This window comes from Hypanus sabinus, chromosome 13 (assembly GCF_030144855.1).
Source record: "Hypanus sabinus isolate sHypSab1 chromosome 13, sHypSab1.hap1, whole genome shotgun sequence".
NCBI classification, from domain to species: Eukaryota; Metazoa; Chordata; class Chondrichthyes; order Myliobatiformes; family Dasyatidae; genus Hypanus; species Hypanus sabinus.
In genome coordinates, this window is record NC_082718.1 from 64,494,915 (window position 1) to 64,511,469 (window position 16,555).

Below are 16,555 nucleotides of genomic sequence, written 5' to 3' on the forward strand. Positions count from 1 at the left end.
CACCTCCGCTCCGTCCGTCACAATAGACAGGACCTCCCGGTTGCCACCCACTTCAACTTTGCCTCTCATTCCCATCTAGATATGTCCATACATGGCCTCCTTTACTGCCATGATGAGGCCAAACTCAGGTTGGAGGAGCAACACCTCATCTACCGTCTGGGTAGCCTCCAGCCTGGTGGTATGAACATTGAATTCTCCAATTTCCGGTAATTCCCTCCTCCTCCTCCTTCCCCTATCCCAGGTCCCTCTCTGCCTCTCTCCCCTTTCAACTTTCTGCTGCTTTATCTCTACAGTTCTTTCATGCTTATCCCCTCCCCCTCCCCCTTTATCTTTCCTCTGATTGGTTTTCCACCTGGTGCCTCTAGGCCCTACCCCCTCCCCTATCTCTATTACAGGGCTTCGGCCCTCTCTTCCCCCCTCCATTCCTGATGAAGGGTCTTGGCCCGAAACGTTGGCTACTTTTTTCTCATGGATGCTGCCTGGCCTGCTGAGTTCTTCCAGCATTGTGTACATATTGTAAAGAGTGGCTGTAGACGGGTCATATTCTGCAATGGAGGCCAAACACCAGTAGAGTGCCTCAGGGATCTGTTCTGGGACCCTTACTCTTCGTGATTTTTATAAATGATCTGGATGGGGAAATGGAGGGATGGGTTAGTAAGTTTGCTGATAACACAAAGGTTGGAGGTGTTGTGGATAGTGTGGAGGGCTGTCAGAGATTACAGCAGGACATTGATAAGATGCAAAACTGGTCTGAGATGTGGCAGATGGAGTTCAACCCAGATAAGTGCGAAGTGGTTCATTTTGGTAGGTCAAATATGATGGCAGAATATAGTATTAATGGTAAGACTCTTGGCAGTGTGGAGGATCAGAGGGATCTTGGGGTCTGAGTCCATTGGACACTCAAAGCAGCTGTGCAGGTTGACTCTGTGGTTAAGAAGGCGTATGGTGTGTTGGCCTTCATCAATCATGGAAGGTGTGTTGGCCTTCATCAATCATGGAACTGAATTTAGGAGCCAAGAGGTAATGTTGCAGCTATATAGGACCCTGGTCAGACCCTACTTGGAGTACTGTGTTCAGTTTTGGTCGCATCACTACAGGAAGGATGTGGAAGCCATAGAAAGGGTGCAGAGGAGATTTACAAGGATGTTGCCTGGATTTGGGAGCATACCTTATGAGAATAGGTTGAGTGAACTCAGCTTCTTCTCCTTCGAGCAGAGGAGGATGAGAGGTGACCTGATAGAGGTGTATAAGATGATGAGAGGCATTGATTGTGTGGATAGTCAGAGGCTTTTTCTAGGGCTGAAATGGTTGCCACAAGAGGACACAAGTTTAAGGTGCTGAGGAGTAGGTACAGAGGAGATGTCAGGGGTACTTTTTTTACTCAGAGAGTGGTGAGTGCGTGGAATGGGCTGCCGGTACTGCTGGTGGAGGCAGATACGATAGGGTCTTTCAAAAGGTTTTTAGATAGGTACGTGGAGCTTAGTAAAATAGAGGGCTATAGGTAAGCCTAGTAATTTCAAAGGTAAGGACATGTTCGGCACAATTTTGTGGGCCAAAGGGCCTGTATTGTGCTGTAGGTTTTCTATGTTTCCATCCTTCTGCTAATATTGCAAACAGAATGGTACAAAATACTCTAAATGCAGCTCAGTTAAAGCTTTATACAGCTGTAGCATGTCCTCTTGACTCCTTTGCTCAACACCCAACTGATGAAGGCAAGTACATCATTTTGCTGCTTTATCATCCTACCTATCTGTGTAGAAGGTATATCCTTGCTCCTAAAGGTCTTACCTTTCACTGTATACTTTCCTCCTACATTTGACCTCCCAAAGTGAAACATATTACTCTTTAACTCCATCTGCCATTTCACTGACCATATTGCCCACTGAATCCTTTGACATCTTCCCTCACTACCCACAACTCCATCAATCTTTGTGTCATCTACAAACTTACTAATCAGCTGTCCTACATTTCTATCCAGATCATACAGAAAAGAAGTCCTTGCATGGACCTCCAGCCAGAATAACACCCGTTCATCACTACCCATGGTCTTCCATGATCAAATCAATTCTGAATCCAGTCATTATCACTTGACCAATGATCCCTGCATTACTTCACAGAGGATTGCTGTATCACTCCTCAATAACCTCACATCACTCAGAAGTGAGGGATATGAATGAAAGAGTCATTGTCAGCCTGATAGTTTTTAACCAAAGGCTCGGACATGAGTTGGGTTCAGAAAGTGTTCAGGGGAATATCGTTAGGTTTTGTAACTCCAAAAACTAATCTAAAGAAAAACTCAGGACCCTAGGGATAATGTGTGTACACACCATCCTTACACACCTGGAGAAGAAGGATGCTTATGTGAGAATGCTGGTCTTGGACGACAGTTCAGCATTCAACACCATAATTCCCTCCAGGCTTGACAAGAAGCTCAGTGACCTTGGCCTTCACCCTGCCTTGTGCAGCTGGATCCTGGACTTCCTGTCAGATCACCGTCAGGTGGTTAAAGTGGGTTCCCTCACCTCTGCCCTAATGACCCTCAACACAGGAGCCCCTCAGGGCTGTGTCCTAAGACCCCTCCTTTGCTCTCTGTATACTCATGACTGTGTAGCCACCCACAATTCCAATCTGCTAATTAAATTTGCTGACAGTGCTACATTAATTGGCCTTATCTCTAATAACGAGGTAGCCTACAGAGAAGAAGTCATCACCCTGACATAGTGGTGTCAAGAAAACAACTTCTCCCTCACTGTCGTAACAACAAAGGAGCTGGTTGTGGACTGCAGGCTAAGCCAGGCATGGGCAAACTACGGCCCGGGGGCCATATGCGGCCCGTTAAGCTTTTTAATCTGGCCCTCAGAACTTGATGAAATTATATTAATAAACCTTGTTAACGTTTTTTACCCGCAATTCTGGCGTTTTCCCAATAGATGACACACTCTATATACATTGACCTTTGTTGAGGTACAGCGTATTACTCCACATTTGCGCTTTACTCTTTGTTCGGCTCGACCTATTTGTGTGAACAGGCGTTCAGCGTCATGAACATCAACAAAGCCAGCCACAGATCCAAGTTAACTGACCAACACCTCAGATCCATCCTGAGAATCGCCACAACAAAACTAAATCCAGACTTTGATGCGCTGGCTAAAAAGGGAGACCAACAACACTGTTCCCACTGAAATTAAAAATAAGTTTCTTTGTTGTGTTATGTAAAAAATGCATTTGAAAATATTTTTTTCAATAAGCCTTACATGTTACACGTCATTTCTGTTAAGTGATGGACATGAGTAGTGTGCAGGTGCACGTACGTTCTCAAAATAAAAAATGCGCTCTAGATCAAATAACGCGCTCCGCATACTGGCGCGCTGTCACTGTTCTGTCATTGTGCTGGTCGTTGTTGAGTTTTAGCACAGGGGACAATTGAATAAGAAGGAGCAGGACAAGTAGACCTGCATCTCCTACCGTTTTTGAAATAAAGACAGTCAGGAGGAGAGTGATGATGATAATATCTTGAAGGATAACAGAATTTTCAGTGCTTTAAAATAATAACTGTTACTATTAAAAAAAGCTGTATTTTAGTCATTTAATTTTCAGTGTTTTAAAAGTCATTTCAATAAATAGCTAAATACCATGGGATTTCAAAGACAGATATTTTGTTGTAATGCATTTGTTCATTTTCAACTGAAATTAAAGCACATGTTTTCTACATATCCCATGATATTTTATTTTCTCTTATGAGGTGTATTACCAAAACACTCTGTCCATCTGCTCCTGGTCCGGCCCCCCTGTCAAATTTTAGAACCCTTTGTGGCCCACAAGTCAAAAAGTTTGCCCACCCCTGGGCTAAGCCCTATTGACATCAATGGATCTGGGGTTAAGAGGGTGAACAGTTTTAAGTTCTTTGGTATACACATCACTGAGGATCTCACATGGTCTGTACATACCGGTTATGTGGTGAAAAAAGCACAAAAGCGCTTCTTTCAACTCAGATGGTTGAAGAAGTTTGACATGAGTCCCCAAATCCTAAGATTTCTACAGGGGCACAATTGAGAGCATCCTGACTGGCTGCATCACTGTCTGGTATGGGATCTGTACCTCCCGTACTCACAGGACTCTGCAGAGTGGTGCGGACAGCCCAGCGCATCTGTAGATGTGAATCTCCCCCTATTCAGGACATTTACAGGGATAGATGTGTAAAAAAGGGCCCGAAGGATCATTGGGGACCCAAGTGACTCCAACCACAAACTGTTCCAGCTGCTACCTTCTGGGAAACGGTACCGCAGCATAAAAGCCAGGACCAACAGGTTCTGGGACAGATTCTTCCACCAGGCCATCAGACTGATTAATTCACACTGATACAATTGTATTTTTATGCTATATGACTGTTCTGTTGTACATGATATTTATTACAAATTACTATAAATTGTACATTGTACATTCAAACAGGGATGTAACAAAGATATTTATTCCTCATGTATGTGAAGGATGAAGGAAATAAAGTCAATTCAGTTTAGTATCTTCTTTAGTGAGGCACTCACATACGACATGGTGGTATAATGATATTTGCTATTTGTGTGAGTGTGAGAGGGAGAAAGAGAGAGAAAAGAGAGAGAGAAAGAGAGAGAGAAAGAGAGAGAGAGAAAGAGAAAGAGAGAAAGAGAAAGAGAGAAAGAGAAAGAGAGAAAGAGAAAGAGAGAAAGAAAGAGAAAAAGAGAGAGAAAGAGAAAGAGAAAAAGAGAGAAAGAGAAAGAGAAAGAGAAAAAGAGAGAAAGAGAGAGAGAAAGAGTGAGAGAAAGAGAGAGAGAGAAAGAGAAAAAGAGAGAGGAGAGAGAGGAGGAGAGAGAGAAAGAGAGAGAGAAAGAGTGAGAGAAAGAGAGAGAGAAAGAGAGAGAGAAAGAGAGAGAAAGAGAGAGAAAAAGAGAGAGAGAAAGAGAGAAAAAGAGAGAAAGAGAGAAAGAGAGAGAAAGAGAGAGAAAGAGAGAGAAAGAGAGAGAGAAAAAGAGAGAGAGAAAGAGAAAAAGAGAGAAAGAGAGAAAAAGAGAGAAAGAGAGAGAAAGAGAGAGAAAGAGAGAGAAAGAGAGAGAAAGAGAGAGAAAGAGAGAGAAAGAGAGAGAAAGAGAGAGAAAGAGAGAAAGAGAAAAAGAGAGAAAGAGAGCGAGAAAGAGAGAGTGAGAATGAGAGAGAACAAAAGAACGAGAGAGAGAACAAGAGAGAATAAGAACATATATAATACAACCACTACATAGACATCCACAGCATAGTAAATTTTAAATTGTCACATTCAAGCCTGAAGATTTAATTGCTGTGGAGGATTTCTTATTCTTGGGAGGCAATGCCTTTCCTGACAAGGGAGGTCACTCTGCTTGGCAGGTGAGACTTGAGGCTGTCAATCAGGTTTATTATCACCAGCATGTGGCGTGAAATTTGGTAACCTAGCAGCAGCAATTCTATACAATACATAATCTAGCAGAGAGAGAAAAAATAATAATGATAAATAAAACATAATGAATAAACAAGTAAATCAATTACATATTTTGAATAGATTTAAAAAACAACCTCAGGTTCTAGGGCCCCTCCGTGATGTTTGTATGAGTTGACTCTGGGACTGTAGGAAGTGGTTCTGACAGTTCTGGACACCTTTCTTCTCTAACAATAAACTCTGTTCTCCTCAACTGATCGATGTCAGACATAATCTCTGCTGTGTAGGAGAGTGGTCCAGTTCTGTCCTTAATCTTTCCAAGTCCCCACTTTTGATCACCTCTGTAGTCCCTTGTCATGAGTGCTTGTCCAGGAGTTAAAGATCAAAGCTCTTTGTTTGAGGAGCCTTCCATTTGTCTCAGCTGTTTGTCCTGCCTACTCCTGAGATTGGGTTTGAGGAGATCCAAAAATGAGCTCAAGGGACGACCCAGGAACAGCGTAGCTGGTGAGTTGTTGGTTGTGGTGTGGGCTGTATTGCAATGTCAAGGAAATTATCAAGCTTCTGGTTTAGTGTTGTTCTATTGACATTGCCACAGTATATTCTTCAGACTGAACAAATCTTTCCACCAAACCATTCTTAGTTGGGTGGTACAGTGCAGAAGTAGTATGTCTTATTGCATTCTTTTTCAGGAGTGACTGAAACTATTCTGCAACAAACTGTGCTCCATTGTCACTGACTTAAGAGGCTTTAAGAGCCCACTTTAAGAGGCTTCTCAACACATTAATAGTTTGTGACGCTGTAGTGGAGGCTGTTGGGAACACTTGCAGCTACTTAGCTGCATCCACTACTACCAAGAAATTTGTGCCCATGAATCGTCCAGCAAAATCAACATGAATCCTCTGGCAGAGCAATGCAGGCCATTCTCAGGGATGAAGAGGCACTGCTCTTGGCATCTTCTGGATGTGTTGGCATCCTGAACAGTGCACAAGCTGCTCGATTTGCTGATCTATACCAGGCCACCAGATAAAGCCTTGAGCCAATGCTTTCACTTTGACCATGCCTAGATGACTAGTATGATGAGGTCAAGGGGTGGAACCTATTACACTACTTGGCAATTCCCAAGAAGGAGCACAACTGTGACACGTCCCTTGGCTTTGGGGGCATCTACCTCTGTTTTGAGTTTTCTCAGGACACTTGACTTGTGAAAACTTGCACAACAAAGATGTGGTTTTTTTTAGCGTGTCACACCAGACAGTTAGCCATTCTTGTCTGGCACGTGGTGTCAGGATTGGTCTCCTTTCGGATTAACTGGGTCATGATATGAACGTTCCCGACTTTTTTTTAAATGAGGCCGAGTGGCTAGCTCGATGCTCAACCCAGCACAGATGGAAAGCGTGCTCGGGGGTGGCCAGACTTGGATTCGAGTCCAGCGCTGATGCCATTGTGCCACCAGCCAGCCACAGTGAGTGATCCTGGTTTAAAGAATTTACACTTGTTGCAGCATGCTCTGAGCCCATAATATTCTAATCTTTTTAACCCTGTCTTTACATTTGAGAAGTTCCTTGTCATCCTCACTAATAACAACCATGTCATACAGGTAACCCTAAGTGCCTGGGCAGCCTTGCAGCAAAGTACAACATATAAATATTCTTTAAGTGCCTGCACTAATTCTGACATACGTTTGAATAAGAATATGAAGCCTCTTTATTCCAGATATTATAAGAAAGATAATTACAGCCAAAAATTATAAAGCTGATTAACAGAAGAACCTTACTTGGACTATTTAGGAATATATTAAAATGTAAGTTATAGCACTGAACTTTGGCTGCCAGCCTGGAATAGACAATGATCTGTAAGAGTTGGCAAGTACGTGCACACACTGCCAAGACTGAGAAGATATTACAAATGTGGAATTCAGGACCCTGGTGGCAAAAGTGCTACTGTCCCATTACCACCGTAACTTCTCAGTGCGCTCGAAAGATGAGCTGGTTACCTGTGAGATGCTGACCAAGAGGCTCATCACTCTGACCCTACGTGTTGACAAGTGTCTTATGGAACGACCCTCCAGATCCTCGGCCAGAACAGTTCTACTCCTAGAATCATTTCAGGCTGCAGGACCCACATCATCAACGCCTGCAGAACCCATACAATTATGGAGAGATCCTTTAACTTTCCATGAGCGTGAGTGCCGGTGGACTTACTGCAGAATCGCCAATTACCCATGCATCAATGTCCACTGCATCTGAGAAATGGCACCACCAAGTAGAGACAATGGGCCTTTTATCTGGTAACCTCCCACCTGCCACTCCTTCCAGCACCATGGCCTGACTCACTCTCTCTTCCATTCTGACAGCTCTAGTGGATTCCAACGCACCAAGCAACTTTCTGGACCGGACTCTCTGTGTGCAGCTTCGACTCCATACCAAGCCTATATCTTCTACATCACAGCCACTGACAGATATCCCTTGGGGTCTGGGATGTTCAGAGCACACACACAGTCTGGGCAGAGAAGCATTGAAGAGCACTACGAGGAATTCCAATTCCTCCTGATCAACTCATCCAACACTCCTCTCACTTTCGGTTACTCCTCCCTCTCCATGCAAGATCCTCACTCTGGTCATCCGTTTCACTGCTAGACCACCTGTCTGTAACCTCAGCTAACTTCACCCTGTAAAATCCATAGAGATGGAAGAAACCCTCAACCTCACCAAACTCACACAAGAATACTATGACTTAGCCATCGGCTTCAGTAAAAGGGAAATGAGCACCTTGCCACCTCACAAACCACATAATTGACTCCTCTTGGGTACCACACCACCCCTTCCTGAGATTATCTATTCCCCCTTTCCCCTCTTGAGATCCAAGCGCTACATCGCCAAAGTGCTAGAAGATAGCTTCACTCAACCATCCCAGTCCCCAGCCAGCACAGGATTCTTTGTCAAAATGAAGGGCGGGGGTCTTTGTCCGTTCACTGACTACCACAGACTCAACAAAATCACCTTTAAGTACTGCTACCCTCTGCCCTTGATGGATAGCGCATTCAGCTCTCCGCAGGGCCCAGATCTTCACCAAACTGGATCTAAGCAGTGTGTACAACCTGATGCAGGGGGATGAGTGGAAGATGGCATTCTTAACATCCACTGGCCACTATGAATACTTTGTGATGTCCTTTGGACAATCCACCCATTTAAAAATTCTTCATTAACAAGATCCTTACCTTCTCCAAGGACTCCCCAAGACCACGTTTGTCACGTCCATTCAGTCTTTCAGCATCTCATTGTAAACCAACTGTACTGCAAGTTAGAAAAATGCCAGTTCCACAGTGTTATGTGTTATTTCCTACCTGTGTTATGTCATCTCACCCCAAGACATAACCATGGACGCAGAGAAAGTGCACACCTTTCTCTCCCAGTGAGAACTGGATGAGAAGACACACTCAAGTGCCTTCTTCTCATGCAAGTTCAACTCTACACAGTGCTGTTATGGAGTAGGAGATGAGGAGCTACTCACCATTAAATTTGCCTCGGAGGAATGGATTGATCCCTCAACACACGTGGTCCAATATTGCCATAGATTTCATCACTGTTTGCTACCTTCGGATGGGCCACAGTGATCATGACGCAGGCTGACTGGTTCTCATTGCCATTCGCTAACTCCATCAGCTGCTGAGAGGTGGACCTGGTTCTCTTCAGGACATTGTGTCAGACCAGCACCCACAATTCGTCGTCCATTTCTGATGAGGCTTCTGCTCTCTCCTCAGCACCTCAGTGAGTTTGTCCTCTGGTTATCATCCAGAGACCAACAGCTAATCTGAAAAAGCCCATTCAACAAGTGGAGAGACTTTTGCAATGCTTTGCTGCCTCTAACCATTCAACGTGGAGGAAGTATCTACTCTGAGATGAACTGTTCCACAATCTACACACCTCCTCTGCCATGTGTATGTCACCCTTCAAACTGCTTCATGGCTACCAACCTCCATTGTTCCGCATGGCATATGTCCCATCTGCCAGGGCTGTGGTGAGGGAGGGTGTGGGAGGAGGTGAGGGTGTAGTGGCAGGAAGGAGGGGTGGGGGAGGGAGAAGGTGAAGGGGTGGGAAAGGGTGAGGGAGGGAGTGAGAAAGGGGAAAACGAAGCAGTGGGAGAGGTGGGGAGAGCGATGTGGGGGGTGTGAGAGAAGGGGAGGGGAATGGTGGGAAGGGGTGAGTGGTAGGAGGTGGGGAGGGAGGAGGTAAGGGGGGAAGTGGTGGGAGAGGTGAGAGAGGGGGAGGTGTGAGAGTGTGGTGGAAGATGGAGGGGAGGGAGGGTGGAGTGGAGTGGGAGTGGGTAAGGAGGAGTGGCGGGAGGGGGTAGTGTGTAGGAGAGGGGGAGATGGAGGGCAGAAGGGGGAGTGGGAGGGGATGGTGGTGGGCGTAGGGGAGGGGAGGGGGACAGGGCAGGGTGATGGAGGGAGGGACAAAGGGGAGGGAGAGGGAGGGGGTGGGATGTGGGGGAGGGGAGGGGATGGGGTGGAGGGGAGAGGGAGAGTGGGAGGGGGTAGGTGAGAGGGGGAGGGGGCGGGGGCGACGGGGGGAAGGAGTGAAGGAGGGTGGGAGGGGCAGGAAGACGGGGTTAGGGTGCGAAAGGAAATGAAGGGGCAGAGGGGGAAGGGGAGGGGAAGTCGGAGAGAGGCGGAGGGAGAAGGATAATGGGGGTGGCGCTGTGAAGTATGGTCCGGTTATTAAGGCTTAGTGTTGTCAGCAAGAGTGGAAGTTGTAGAGAGCAGAGTTGTCGAGAGGGAAACGAGTTTAAGGGGAAGTTGAGGGGAGGGATGTTGGGCGGATAGTGAGGTGGGAGGGAGAAGGGGTGATGGTGGAAGGGTAGGCGGTGCCTGTTGTGGGGAGCTGGTGGTTCCGGGGGCGGGCTGGGCTGGGCCGGGCCAGGCCGGGACGGGAGAGGAGAGACTTGTTTACACAGACTGCCGAGCGCCTGGGGAATAATGCGGAAAGGAAGTGATCCGGAGCTCTTGTCTGCCTGATCCAGCTTCCTGCTTGGGAGGATCTGGTTACCGCAGCAGCACCACTCCAGCATGGGAAGAGGAGGCACCGCACCTCGCTGAGCCGAGCCGAGCCGAGGGCAGCGAAGCCTGCCGGCCGGCCGTCCGGTAGGTAGGTAAGTAAGTGAGGTCCCGGCCGACCGGGCCGAGCCGCGCTGGACTGACGATTGGGGGGGGGGGGCGTTGTGTCCTGGTAAAGTGTCGGCCTCTCCCCCACTCCCTTGCTGTGGTGAGGGGCTGATGGGTTGAAGTGGAGGGGGAAGGGTGATTAAAGTCCCGCTGAGGTCTTCGGCAACAGGTCTGGTGGGGTTTGGGGCCTCCGGGTTATGTCATGTGGAGCCGAGTGGGATGGGGGGACCGGGAAAGGCGCTGGTAGGTGGTCTGTGTGTGTGGGGGGAGGTGTTCAAGATTGAGTGCTAGTATGGGGCTGATGTGTATGGAGGTGAAGAACAGTGGGTGTGAGGAGTGAAGTGAATATGAGGGGTGAGTATTGGGAGAATGTGATTAGGGGTCTGTCTGGTAAGTGCATCAACAGATGGTGTTGGTGGGCTACTGTGAGTAGGGGTGGCAGGTGGGAAGTGACACTGGGTAATAGGTGGAAATGGTGAATGTGAACAGAGAGTTTGCAAGCGGGTCTGGGACAGCAGTATGATGAGGGTGAAGGTGCATTTAGGAGGGTCTGTTGGGGCAGTGTGTGTGAGTGGCATGCTGGTCTGTGATTTCAGTGGGAACAGATTGGGGTGGTAGTGACAGGCAGTGTTATGGTGATGACTGGGGATGAACAGGGTTGAAAGTTCTGGGGGAGTGGCAGGTAGGTGCTTGGGATGTGGTGGTATGGGCTGGTTGAGGTCTGTGGAATGACTGGGGATGGGCGAGTGGGTTGTGTGGGTGTGGGGGCAGTGCAGTGGTTGGAAGGCAGAGGTGGGGGGGGGGTGGGAGAGCCACTTTCCGTACTGTTCCTTTGCCTGTCTAGAAACAGCAAGAACTTAATTGCCTTGAGCTTCCGGTTTGAAACTGGCAGCAAGCTACATACTGGGAATGAGTCACCAGTGGAAACAAAGAGTCTCTTGGTCTCCAAGTTGCAAGGGGCTGTGAGGTTAACTCCTTGTTGGCTGGCTTGTGTCTGCTACCCAGAGCCCTGGGGCTGTGTTTGGGGGGAGTTTGACTGAAGTTTGTAGTCTGTGTGTAACATGATGCTCAATGCAGGATGTGAGTGGCGTTCCCTGAATTTTCCAGTCTCTGTAGCAGAGAGCGGATTTAGTCATGATTTAGCAATGTCTGCACACACAGCACCTAAATCTCATTAAAGCCTTTCCGTTCTGCAACACTACTGTTCTGTACCGTTGCAGGGAAACTGCGTGTGTGTGTCTAAGAAAATAACCAATGCTGGTCTACCTACGTCTCTGTTTAATATTTATAAAATGCTGATGGCCACAGACCAGGCTGGTGTGCGGAGAGCACCTCTGGCCTTTCTCACCCTGATCTACCATTCTCTCTGGTGGTGGTTCATTCGTATGTTTACCTGTCTTTGTTGCGTGTCCCTTGGTGGCCACACCAGCACCTGTAAGGAGCTGCCCTCTCGATCATCTGGTTGTCGTTGACCCCCAACACAGTACTTTCCAACTGTTCAGCTCTTTCTGCTGTTCTCACAGGGAGGTTGTGTGCTGTGTTTCTAGTGACACTCACAGACTTGAAAGTAATGGCTGGGTACAGCTCAGTGGTGCAAAAGAACTATTTGCATCACGTCACACAATGAAGTGGTGGATGTAGGCCGTTGGATCAATCGGTCATTGCCGGCCTTCTCGGCTACTGGCATTGGTCTGCGAGGACGCCTTCTCTTTGACCTGTGGTCCTGGGTGAATCCGCTGCACCAGCTAATGGCTGGAGTGCACAACCCTATCTCAGAAGCACCAGTGAGTCAACGTTCAAGCAACACACACAAAACGCAGGAGGAACTCAGCATTTTGTGTGTGTTGCTTGGATTTCCATCATCTGCAGATTTTCTTGTATTTGTGTTGGTACTCAAGATTCAAGTTTATTTTGCACGTGTACATCAAAACATACAGTGAAATGCGTAAATTGCGTTAACAGCCAACACGCCTGACGGTGTGCTGAGGGCAGCCCTCAAGTGTCTTAAGTGGTGATGCTATTGAGAGAAGTGTATTGTGGCAGCAGAAGTGAGTAAACATCATAAAAATGACTTCTGTTCAAGCAGGATGAATGGTTTGGATCTTTCTGTGTACGTGACCGATTGACGGTGCTGGGCTGTAGAGCTGAGCTTTAGTACAACATCCGTGTCCTAATAGTTTTCTTCAAATATCTACTGCAAAACAATTTTCAATAGGCTTCTAACTAAATCTAGCCAGAAATAACTGGAGAGGTTTGTTTGTGAGCTCATAAAGGAATTGAAGAGTGTGATCCTGTAATGTTTAGTTTGCACGTTATTTCTGCTCTTTCTGCAGCCTGCCTCAGCAGTGCTGTGAAGTTATAATGAAAGGAAGTCCACAATTAGACAGTTTCACAGTTTACTGAGCTACTGAGCAGCTTGCAATCTGCAGGAAGTGCCTTCAGGAAGCTGCTACCTAAATCCTGTGAGTGGCAAAACATGCAAAGAAATCAATAATTCATAAACATTCTGGGTTACGCTGATCTTTACTGTTGAAAATATAACTTTAAATATAAATAATCATTTCATTAGTTTTGTAAGTCACGGACAGTAAGATGACAGGATATTAATTGGCTGGTTACTTTATTATATCTGACTATTTTAGTCCAGATATATTTGGTTATTTTTTGTAAATATACAGCTGTTGGCAATCGTATATTTTAATGTTTATTCAGAATTTATTATGAACCTAGTGTTGGACAGATTTCCTGTCAGTCTTTTCCATTATATATCCAAGTACCTGTTTATGATGGAAATTGCCTATGTAAACTTGTCAGACTATAATTACACCCTCCTGCCAATGATTGTCTGGAATCCCGTTGAGGAAGGAGTTGATCTTGATTTCTCATGTGGAACATGAGGGCAGTTTGACCGGTGTAACAAAATTACTGTTGGAGATACCCACCCACTTTCTATACTTAAGCCTCCCTTCCCTCCCTCTCTCAATCTTAGCCATATCTTTCTAACACCATTTTCTTGCTGTATTTGCACAATCTGCTACTGGTTCTTCCCATCAGGTGGCTGTTTAGTATATTGTCATAAAAATGTTTTGATTCATTAACTGACTGTGAGTCCTCATGGTATAAAAGCAGGAGATGTGGGAATGGAGGATGGGGTCTTTGAGAAAATTTGGACTATTTGTGGCTTGTTGTGTGTACCTGCTGCATGGTCCCTTGTTTTTATTATCTGCTACATGCTCCAATCTCTTAGGGCTGATTATACACAGGTAGCTCCTAGACAATTAGTTTAGTCACACATGACACGGTGTCACTCGATAGTGTACAGTTCAACCACACATGATACAGCGTCATAGCTACTGGAGTTGCTGCCTTGGGGCTCTAGTATCCTGATTTGATCACTAGAATGCTGTCTGTGTGGAGTTTGTACATTCTCCCTGTGACCATGTGAGTTTTCCCCCCTAGGTGCATCAGTTTCCTCCCAGACCCCCTAAGATGCTAGCTTGCTGCTGAAGTAAGGTATCTAAAACATGCCTCAGGGGGGCATTGGAAAATCGAGCAAACGCTCATACCACCCACTGGACAATTGGCACCACTACTTCTCGCCTGCTTGGTTAAACTTTATACGTTGCATCTTTGCATCTCAGCCAGGTTTTCCCTGCAAACATTAACTAGGAAATAATAGAACCCCACTGAAAAATGCACTTAAAATGGAAAATTTAGTGGCTGAATACACAGTAGCTTCAATAAATGTTCTGTGAGATTCGTTAAAAAAATTCTTTGTCTTTTAATAGAGGCAATTATAGTCTAATAATACGCCTGTGAAGTATCTGGACATGCTTTGCATGTTGTGTGCGTTAAGATTTTGTTGTAGAGATACTGGTCACACTGTACTGCTGATCTGAATATATTGCTCTGTGGCCTGCAAGGCCTGTTTCATACTCATCCCTGCTGTGACCAGGAGTGACCTTGGTACATTCATGCAGCTGTACTGTTTGAATGTCATAGAACATAACAGCTCAGTACAGGGCCTTCAGCCTACAGTGTTGTGCTTATAACCTTCTCTAGCCCTCTCCCCCCCCCGCCACCCCACATAGCCCTCCATTTTTCTATCACCTATTTGCCTCTTTGACAGTTTCTTAAATAATCTACCTGCTTCCACCTCCACCCCAGGCAGCACATCTACCTTTCTTTATGTAATAAAAAAAACTTATCTCTGACATCTCCCTTGCGTATTCCTCCAATCACTTTGAAGTTATGCCCCCTGGTATCAGCCATTTCTGCTTTGGGAAAAAGTCTCTGGCTGTCCACTCCTATCATCTTGTACACCTCTATCAAATCACCTCTCATCCACTGTCACCGCAAAGAGAAAAGCCCAAGCTCGCTTAACCTGTGCTCATAAGACATGCTCTCTATCCCAGACAGCATCCTGGTAAATCTCCTCTGCAGCTTCTCTAAAGCTTCCACATCCTTCCTATAATGAGGTAACCAGAGCTGAACGTGACCCTGGTTAGACCACACTTGGAGCTCTTCATTCTGTGAAAAGATTAATGGTGACTGATTTTCAGAGTACAGAATATCCTGGAGCTCCAGCAGAGACAATCTCACTGTAATCCCTACTCAGATAACAAACTCCTCTTCACTCCACAGGTGGCTTCTGTCAACAGACCAGACCAAGACCCCACAAACCAACACTTGCTCTTTAACTCCAATTCAGCACCGTGGTGGAACTGGTGGCACAGTGGCTCAGTTAGCAGTGCTGCTGCCTCACTGCCAGAGACCCAGACATTAGGCTCATCAAGTCGGCTCCATCATTTCATCATGGCTGATTTATTACTCCCCTTAACTCCTTCCTATAACCTTTAACACCCTTACTAATCAATAACTTAGCAACTTCCTCTTTAAATATACCCAATATCTTGTCCTCCACAGTCACCTGTGGCAACGAATTCCACAGATTCGCCACTCTCTGGCTAAAGTATTTCTTTCTCATGTCTGTTCCAAGTACATCTCTGATCTTGTATTCTGAGTCTGTGTCCACTGGTTCTAGACTCTCCCACATTAGAACTGTTCTTTCCATTCTAGGCTTTTCAGTCTTGACTTTGAGTGTTGTCTGTGTGGAGTTTGCATGTCCTCCCTGTTGCTGTATGGGTTTCCTTTGGTTGCTGCAGGTAACTTGTATCCCAAAGCTGTGAAGATTGCTATACCAATTGACCACTGTAAATTCCCTCTGATGTGAAGGTGAGTGGTAGGATCTTGCGGCAGTTGATAGGAATGGGTGTCTAATGATAGGTGGGAATCAGAGGGCTGAAGGGCCTGTTTCTATCTCTCTATGACTCCATGCTTAACGGTTTATAGAAAGCACCCACAAGGTATCTGTCCTGGGAGCTGACAGATGTCACTTTGTTATGTGCTTAAAACTGATCAATTTACCCTCAGCAAAGAAGGAGAGAAGGTGAGCACAATTCTAATTGGCATACGGAAATAGTAACATATCTGCTGGAGGCCAAAATATCTTTTGGGTATATATCCCACTAATTGCTTGCAAGATTTCTGGAAGAAGTGATTTCTTGTTGACTTCCACTTACAACAATTTTTATACAATGATTTAGAATCTCGTCCTTGGGTGATTGTAAGTTTTTTTTCTTGATATTGTAATCAAAAATGGAAAATCAAGAGAGGCCTAGCATGAGGAGTTGACTGGCATTTGCCCATTTTACCACTGTCACTCTTTGGTTCGTAGTTCCAGAAGCCAGCAAGGCTGAAGCATAAACTACAGAACTGAAGGACTTTCGCAGCATCCAAGGCAGGTCAAAGGACATAAACGCAAAGAAATTATGAGGGGTATATTTACGGTAAATGCAAGCAACCTTTTCCCACTCAGGTTGTGTGAGACTGGAATTAGAGGTCATAGGTTAAGGGTGAAAGATGAAATATTTAAAGGGAACATGAGGGGGAACAACTTCACAGAGGGTGGT

The 16,555-nt window shown here is 45.9% G+C and overlaps 1 protein-coding gene across 4 annotated transcripts in view; it reads left to right on the top strand.

The window, feature by feature from the left end:
* The first annotated feature begins 10,339 nt into the window (after positions 1-10,339).
* elk3 (ETS transcription factor ELK3) overlaps positions 10,340-16,555 on the top strand; it is a 39,359-nt gene continuing 33,143 nt past the window's right edge. Inside the window, exon 1 of one of the 4 annotated variants that reach the window (XM_059987829.1) lies at positions 10,340-10,570. The gene's annotated coding sequence lies outside the window, so the exon portion shown is untranslated. The remainder of the gene's footprint in view (positions 10,571-16,555) is intronic. The other 3 variants (XM_059987830.1, XM_059987828.1, XM_059987827.1) reach the window with 3 other exon arrangements.